General features: G+C 44.6%; 1 long non-coding RNA gene across 1 annotated transcript; it reads right to left on the bottom strand.

Moving 5' to 3' along the window:
- Nucleotides 1-578: 578 nt before the first annotated feature.
- Nucleotides 579-8,981, bottom strand: LOC121835150. Its single transcript, XR_006077497.1, has 2 exons — nucleotides 8,920-8,981; nucleotides 579-753 (listed from the first exon to the last, which is right to left on the bottom strand). It is a non-coding gene; the product is annotated as an uncharacterized LOC121835150 (long non-coding RNA).
- Nucleotides 8,982-9,234: the final 253 nt, after the last annotated feature.

Raw genomic sequence — 9,234 nt, 5'->3', positions numbered from 1 at the left:
TTTAGAGCGCATGCTCAGAACGAGCTCACATTACTACCCAGGCAGCACACCATTGATGGACCCCTGTCGGCCCAATGTTGGCAAAAAATGGTTGCAATATTGGTTTGACGTTGGCATTTTCGAAAACGCCACTTGATCCAATGGTGTTACAACAATGGTGCCAATGTTGGACCACTGGTTTGCCAACGTTCTAGCCCCCGTTGGACCAACGTGGTTTGCGCTTTTTGTATCCAATATTGGCATAGAGGTTTCACCGTTGGCTGAATTAACATTGGCATCCAGCGCCTTACACACTGGCTCTTCCAACATTGGCTTAAATATTGGCTATTTAAATATTGGCATCCAGTCTAATACACAGGCTAATTTTGCGTCCATTGTCTATGCCATTATTGGATGCCATTTTTCAGCCCGTGTTCTAACCAGCGTCATAAAAACAGTGTAGAGAACCAAGCAATTCCCTTGCCCTTTTTCCTCAAGCACTGTTTTCTTTCTTACACTAAAATCTAATAAATGCAGCAATTTTACCATATTTGGACACTTTAGAAATCATTAAACATGCAAATGAATTGTTCATGACGTTTGAAAGTTCATAATTTATTTAAATCGAATAAAAATATTTAAAACATTGTGCAACCAGGAAAGCCTGGGCACACTCGGCGGCAGGGTCGGCGGCAGGCTCGTTAGTGGACAAACCAGAGGGCTGGGCGAAGGGCTGGGCAAAGGGATTCCACGCAGGGGCCTGGCCACAGGATTCTGAAAGAGACACAAGTGGGGGTTTGGATTCGGGTGAAGGGTTTCAGAGGCTCTCAGTTCTCTCTTACGCTTGTCAATAATGAATATCAAAATAAAACATAGCTTCATTATTAATCGCCGCCCTTTAATCAACTATTTGATTAATCGGCTCAGTTGCTCTTCACGTATAAAATTTCGGAAAGGCCTACCGACTTTTTTATGTTTACTTTTCCATATTATAAAGTTTCTTTTCCAGTAAATTATGTTTCGTTTTTTTTTTTTGTATGTAAAAGACTTAGTACAGCCTTCTAAAATAAATAAATCCGCAGGTAAGACACCTGAGCCGGCTTGCTGTAATCAGCGTCTCAGCTGAGACTGGGTGAAACAAAGCACTGTAAAGGCTGGGACGCGCGAGCTTCTTGAGTCGATGTTTGAGTCCCGTTCAGCTCGTACGCTGGCTTTGACAGTGCTTTCTTTCGCCCAATCTCAGCTGAGACGCTGTTTCTAGCAAGACGGCAAAAGCGTTTACAATTGTTTTGTTCGTCCGACTTGTCCTTACTCAGAGCTCGATCGATCTAGATTAAAATATATATAGTGATTTTAAAAATTAATCATATAGTAGGAAGGTTATTTCATAAATTGCTTACCTCTACTGTTGCAACATCATGGCGTCCCTCAACCTTTCATCTAGCTTTAGTAAGTCTTAAGAATTACAATCTCGCCATTTAAGTTCACACTGATGTTTCTACGTTTACTTGAAAAAAATTTTTTTTTTTAAAGATTTGCGGTTTTTGCGGCACGGAAATATGTAGTTAGAAATGTACCCAGATTGCCTCCATAATATTTACAATTTATAAATCCAACCGCTGTCCTCCCTCTTCAGCTCACCAGTGTCAAACACACTACTAAATTAACAGTTCAATAAATACCCCGTTATACGTAAGAACATGACAGTTCAACAGAACTCGAGGCTTGCATCAATCAAGAATGTAAAGTAAATCACGCACATAAAATAGCTTATCGTGTAAAGACGATTACTGGCAATTACACTCGCAGAGCGCGGTGACATAACTGACACTCCAATCGCACCCAACAAGCCGAACCTTGACAAAAAGAGACTATTCAACGCTCTGTGGTATTCGGCTTTGGACGCCGTATTGGAGCGCAGCTCTTGAGGAGGAGTAGGGAAGGGTACTGAGGGGGGGTCACGGGATCTCGGGGCGAGGGGGGTCACGTGACCTCGAGGGGAGGGGTTCACGTGACCCCTCTCAGGGTCACGTGACCTCGGAGTGGTCACGTGACCTTGGGGGGTCACGTGACCTCGATGGGGGTCACGTGACTTTGGGTGTCACGTGACCTTGTGGGCCACGTAACCCTAGGGGAGGGGTCACGTGACCTCTGGGGGGTCACGTGACCTTGGGGTGACCTTGGGAGTCACGTGACATTGGTGTGACCTTGGGGGTCACGTGACCTTGTGGTGATCTTGGGGATCACGTGACCTTGGGATGACCTGGGGGGTCACGTGACCTTGGGGTGACCTTGGTTACGCCGACGCCGACGGCGACGGCGACGCCGCTCAAGCCGGGAACGGGCCCCTAAGAGCTGCGCTCTAAAATGGCTTCGAACACAGAAATAACCAATCAGAACGTCTCTCACGGTCTGTTGAAATGAAAAGCACTTACAAATAGCGCTGTAAACGGCCTTACGGGCCGATCGCTGTGGATTACACGTTAAACCCGTCGCAGATTCCTGGCACAGAGTTCGACACGGTTCAAACTCATCGGATAGTGACAAAACGTACATTGCGTAGCAAGAATACGTATCCCCAATGGTCAGGAGGACCTCTCCTTGTCCCTCGTATGGAAGAGAAGGCGGTCCGTGGTGCCTTCGGTCCGTCGAAGCTAGTGGTCACATGTATTCCCACAACAGAGGAAGATTACTGGTGCGTAGGCGCTGCCGAAAGGATATCCATGTTCTTGGCGATCCGCATGTTGAAGATTGCACTTGGCCTTAATACGAAAGGCGCTGCTGGTGATCGGAACTCTAGAACCACCGTTCTTGCCGGTCCCAGTATAGGGTAGCGTGGATCCCGGAGATGCAAAACCGCTTCGCCCAATAAAAACAGTCTGCTAAGCAATCAAACGCGCTCAGACAAGTTAAAAACGGACACCTCGGTGTCCTGATATCCGCATGATTATCTTGCCATTCTTGTTCGTAGGAGAAAATAGCTATTTCTGCCACAAAAAAAGAAACATGCATAAATTGCGAAGCGTATCTGCCCACTTGCAGTTTGCGGATGCGCGTGTTGGAAATTGAGGAGACCGCCCCCACCCCCACCGTCTTCCAGTCGCTAACTTATCGTGTGGCCTTGGTGCACGCGACCCCACTTTTTGTGTGCGTGGGTGTGCGTGTGTGCGTGTTTCGCGGGCTAGACTCCATCGCCCCTAAGGTGAGAGTGTAGAGGAAGCTAAGAAGCTCGGTGAACCAATCGCAGGTCTATCTTTCATCACGTTATCATGCCCTAGCCCGTAATCACGCGCAGAGAGCGGTGCAGTTGATGACTGGTCCGGCCGGCGCGTAGCTCCACCTGAACTGTCAGCTTAATAATGCACAGTGTCCTCCTCCCTCAAAGACACCAAATCTTCTTCGCTCACAAAGGAGAGATTTGGAGAGATTAGTGACGGCGTCGGGAAAACGGAAGGGGAACTGTTCTCCCAATACCCTTTCTCGCCCTTTCTGAAGCCGTTCCGAGGCCGTCGGCGCGACCCTCCCTTGCTCACTTCTCTCTCTCGAATTTTTTCGTTTGTCTCTGCTGGTATTTGCTATCCGGGTTTCCAAGAAACAATGCAATAGAGATTGCTTAGACATAATAACTCTACACCAAGAGGACGAAAAAGGACTGACAGACACGAAGCTCCGAATCAGCTCGGGGCCTAATGTCAAAATTAAAAAGAGACAATGATAAATCAAATGCGGAAAAAAGGGGCTAAGTCTAAATCAAGACCAACATTGTCGTCTGCTATCAGTGTCTTCTGGCACCAGTAGTGCCTTAAAGTCATAGAGCCGTCATTGTATAACCACATCTCAGAATAGTGTCTTGTTCGAGTCAATAACAAAAAAGTTCTTCACCTCACACGAGGTGCAGTCCACGAGCGCGTAGTTAGGGCACGAAGCTTTTCTCTTAAGATCATAGAGTCAACATAATAATCTATTATGTTGGCTATATAACGCAAACATCGTGTTTTTTTCCCAGTTGGCAGTTTTGATAAGCCCATATCGTTGGCGACTCCTTAATATGCACGGTGAAGGAGCCAAACATCACCATTAAGGTCTCTACCTTGTTATTTTCTTGTTTACTGTTCTGAAAAGCACCTGAATCGCGCTTTGACAAAATAACATAAAATTGACAAGCGCTCGAGCAATTTCAACTTGTTGAGGTAAAATGAACACGCCTAAACCAGCCTATTCCAACATGCCTCAACTATTAAGCCAATGGTATTGTCAGACTAACACACACTGACCATTATATGTCACCGTGTTCTTGAAATGACGATGAGCCAATGGTACTAAAAAAACAGTAACTATTATAAGCTCGTGTTTATCCAACATTGGCAAGCCAATGCTACAGACAAGCCAACAGTGTCCATTTTATGCCAGTCCCCATCAAATATTGGTATGTCAATGGCACGGTCAGGCTAACGTCGACCATTTTATTCCAGTGTGCATCTAATGTTAGTGAGCCAAGGGTACTCAAAGGTCAACATTGTCCGGTCTACGCCAGTATTCATCCAATATTCGCAAGCCAATGGAACTAACAGGCCAAGATTGCCCATTTTATACCAGTGTTCATCCAATATTCGCAAGCCAATGGAACTGACAGGCCAACATTGTCCGGTTTACTCCAGTATTCATCCAATATTCGCAAGCCATTGGAGTTGACAGGCCAAGATTGCCCATTTTATTCCAGTGTTCATTCAATATTCGCAAGCCACTGGAACTGACAGGCGAACAATGTCCAGTTTACGCCAGTATTCATCCAATATTCGCCAGCCAATGAAGTTGAAAGGCCAAGATTACCCATTTTATGCCAGTGTTCATCTAATATTCGCAAGCCAATGGAACTGACAGGCCAACATTGTCCGGTTTACGCCAGTATTCAACTAATATTCGCAAGCCAATGGAGTTGACAGGCCAAGATTGTCCATTTTATGCCAATGTGCTTCCAATATTGGTTGATCATTCGAGAAACTGGGCCACCGCTGAAGATTCTATATAATGGCTTAGACAATAGTGGGAGCAGATTGGCTAAAGTGGACCATCATTGAACCTTTTGTTTTTCAATGTTCTTCCAATAATGGCCCAACGCCTTGTCCTGTGTGGGAAGTGTCCAGCTCAAAAGTGATTCTAAACGGAGCAAGTTTGAAGACACTATGTTTTACGTCGTACAACCCACATTATTATTTAGAATGAAGAACTTGGCGCGACTATTTTTTGCGCACAATGTGCACAAATAAATAAATAAATATACATAACTATGTATATATCTAGTTTGTATCAATATATTTAAAATTATTTGTACATTTTCAGGTTCGCGTTTTTAAACTTCAAAAATTTTCTCGACCGAGTTACACGCAAAAGACACCACGGACAGCACATCGTCCGACTTTCAACACACTATGAATCGCCGACGCTTGCAGACAGAAGGTTGCGATGCTGCGCGAACGGTTTCTGAAAGATGCTCCGTGGGGTATACGCCGGGCGCAACGGCTTCGCGGCCGTTCGAAGGGCAAAGGATTCGCGACGACAAAGTAGCGTCTTGTAACTTTAGTAAGCTAACGGGGCTCGAGAGTCCCACGCTCACATTTCCGCAGAACGAGCGCGGCCGGCCAGATCGAGGCGCAGTATGCTCTCGCGTCACGATTGCTACGTCGTTGCTATGCCTACACTGATGAGATGTGCACTGGCAGTTGAAGCAGCCCTCTCGAGACTTCATTCGAGTCCAATAGACGACTTTATAGCGCCATAGACTCTCGTAAAACTGAAAGAAGTCATTTCGGTTGCGGCGTAAGCGGCGGCTTTATGTTTGTTGACACCTGTGTCGACCATGACGAAATATGCACAGAAACATTAAATATAAAAAATGCACCACGCAGAAAGACTTACAAACATGGCAGGGGCACGGAAAAAGTAGAAGGCGTTAACGCTACGTAATGCATATACATACAAACTACACTGGAAATGACAAAAATAATTAAACCTAAAAACGGAATTAAGTTGTCAACGCCGAGGCAAGGCAATGCGAAGGGAGAGCAGCCGGCAAAAAAACCTGCAATAGTCATATAGACAGGTAAGGATGTATTTGTGATCGCGGTTAGAAAGCACCGGCGACGTACGCCACATGAAGTTGGCTAAATAAAATTCTCGCCCCCAGCGAGCGCATGAATGACTCTTTTCCACTTTCCTACCTCTGCAATGCAAAATGAGGGTCGCGGGTCTATATCCTAGCCGACACAAATATCGATAAGCCATTGGCTATGGCAGTACAATATTGACCAGCCTATACCAAGACATCACCAATATTGGAAAACTCTTGGCTTTGACAGTTTAACATTAACCAGCTTAGGCCAGCGTATATTCAGTATTGAAAAGCCATTGGCTCTGACAGTCCAATATTGTACAGGTTATTCCGGCGTAAATCCAATATCGGAAAGCTATTGGCTTTGACAGTCCAATATTGGACAGCTTATGCTGGCGTATAGCCAATATCAGAAAGCCAGTGGCTTCGACAGTCCAATATTGGACAACTTATGCCGGCGTATATCCAATATTTGAAAGCTATTGGCTTCGACAGGCCAATGTTGACCAGCCTATGCCAACGTATCAGCAATATTGGAAAAACCATTGGCTTTGATAGTCCATTATTGTCCAATGTGGTTCCAATATTGGGAAACTAATGGCTCAGTTGGGCCATTGTTGGGCCATTATTTGCCACATCAAGTCCAATGTTGGCCCAATACTGTGGGCTGCCTGGGTCGCGCTCAAAGTCGAATATGCAAAATCAAAGCACATCTTCCGTGTATTGGCGCATCTGCGTGACATTCGCACTGTTTACTAGGAAGCGATGGCGCCTAGGCCAGAACGGGGCAGCAAAGTTCGTGTTTGAAAAGGAAGTATCACTGAACTTTTCCTCTAGAAGTGTTATTCTGCGGCAACAAATGTTGCCCATCATTTGTAGATAATGGATAATTAAAAATACAAAAAACACTAGATGGCTTGCCCTCTGCTACCAGAAAGAACAAAAGAGATGCAAGGGGAAGCGAAACCATGCTTCGGAAAACAAGTTTTTTACCCTGTACAGTTCGACTTTGAGTGCCACTTGATAGCATTTTCTTTACGATAACATTTGATTCTTGCATTACTTTACTGTCATTCATGCAACGCCTTTCCGACTGGTGCGTTCATCGCGTCGTAAAAACTGGTCCCTCAATATTTGGCTGACGAAGGCCTGAGGAAAATCATGTTGTCACCGTCCGCCATCCTAGTGTTGTCACAGCACTAGTGATGGATGTGTCAGAAGCCCGCCCCGCTGTAGGTGTCGCTATACCTTCAGAGGCAACGGAAGCTTCAACAGTCAGGTGTTGCGACTCCGTGACCACAGCGACACTCGCGTTTGCTCGTATTTTGTCCCGGAACATCTAGACCCAACCGCAAGGATCGCCAAATCTGACATCAGTACAGGTAGGCTTCGGGGACATCGCTTGTTGCAGCAGTTGGGCCGCTTGTAAAGTATAGGCGGGATAGAGCGGTGAGCACATCAGCCTAAAACGAGTTCCAGGCGTCAAATGAATGCTGAAATCAGTAATGAAATATATCTCTCAACGTTCGTAGATGGGAGAAAATATGGCCAAGGATTTCTGCTATCGGGAATCACGCGTTTGTGATTTGAACGGATCACTATATTTTTTATTTCAAACGGCGGATACATGAGAACGGCCAGAAAGCGGTCATCGGAAAATCATGTACGTCTCAAGAGATCCGACGACTCCAGCGCAACAAAGCGTGAATTTCAGTCAGTTGTTTCGACATATTAAAGTGAAAGCATAGCGCAGGAGAAAGAAGACAAGAAGAGGTACATATTTAAGCTCACTTGGGTATAACAGGCGGACGGTAGGTTCTCCATCCTCCCGACGCACATGCACTTCGAAACACCGCGAAGTCTGAAAGTAGACGTTCGTTACACTCCCTAGGCGTGGTGCTTGCAAGTGCACGTGCTACTAGGTGCTGGGAGGATGAAAAAAAAACAGGACCCATGTGTTATATAGAAGTGTGATTAAAGGTGTACACAGACACAGCTGTTACACTTTTAAAAAGAGGGGGTGTAGTACTTACTCCCCTTACAAACTTTTTTACTCAATTTCATTTGAAAGTTTATGGAGTCTACTCATTATATCTTTTCGAGTCTCAATAGAAATGCAAATGAGTTTTCTAACGAATCCGTAAGGAGTTTACGAAAACTATCGGCCACCGCGTTCCAATGAAAGTTTCGACGTGCTACCGCATAAAGTTTCTAATGTATTTCATATGAATATATTTTTAAAGTCTATTGACACCGCTTCGAGTCTGTGTTGAAAAACAATTGATTTTTTGTAACGAGTCCCTAAGGAGTATACAAAAACTATTGGCCACCACGTTTCAATTAAGGTTTTGCCGTGCCACCTCATAAGAATTTCTAATACATTTCATTTGAAAGTCTAGATACACTGCTTTGAGTCTCTGTTGAAAATCAAATGTTTTTTTCTACCGCGTTATACTTGAGGCTTTGACGTGCCATCTCATTCGGTATATTCCGACGAGTCGGAACATATCTAATGCGATGGCCCATCAACACCTGAATTGCAACGCAGTAGGTAAAAAACATTTGATTTTCAACAGAGACTCAAAGCAGTGTATCTAGACTTTCAAATGAAATGTATTAGAAATTATACTCCTAGTAAGGAAAGACGGCAATAGGTTGCATGACATGTGGTCCGGTTGTAACCGCTGTTTTGAGGGAAGGGGAAAGTGAGTGCAAGTGTCACTTATATGTATGCCTATATACGCATGCAGGGTTCAGAAAATGCTTGCATAAAACTGCGAGAAGGAGTAATAACTGGTTAATTAAAAATGCCAAATTCGAGTATACGGTACACTGCCTTCGTATCCATGGGGGATCTTGTACTGCCTTCGTGTCCATGGGAGACCTTGTACTGCCTTTGTGTCCATGGGAGACCTTGTACTGGTAACCTATAAAGAAAAAAGATACACACCCTTACAAAAATGAACAATGAGTTTCAATTGAGCTTCCAATATGTTTTTATAGAGTCAAATGAAACTCATAAGAAACTCATCATTAAATGAGTTTTATCATTACCCACTCCATATCTATTCTTTTCAATTTACTCATTACAAATTCAAGTGAGGTTTATCGTTACCCAATCAATAGCAATTCTTATGAGTTTACTC

Source organism: Ixodes scapularis, unplaced genomic scaffold (assembly GCF_016920785.2).
Source record: "Ixodes scapularis isolate PalLabHiFi unplaced genomic scaffold, ASM1692078v2 PGA_scaffold11__112_contigs__length_91849675, whole genome shotgun sequence".
NCBI classification, from domain to species: Eukaryota; Metazoa; Arthropoda; class Arachnida; order Ixodida; family Ixodidae; genus Ixodes; species Ixodes scapularis.
This window is presented reverse-complemented; position numbering and strand designations above follow the sequence as displayed.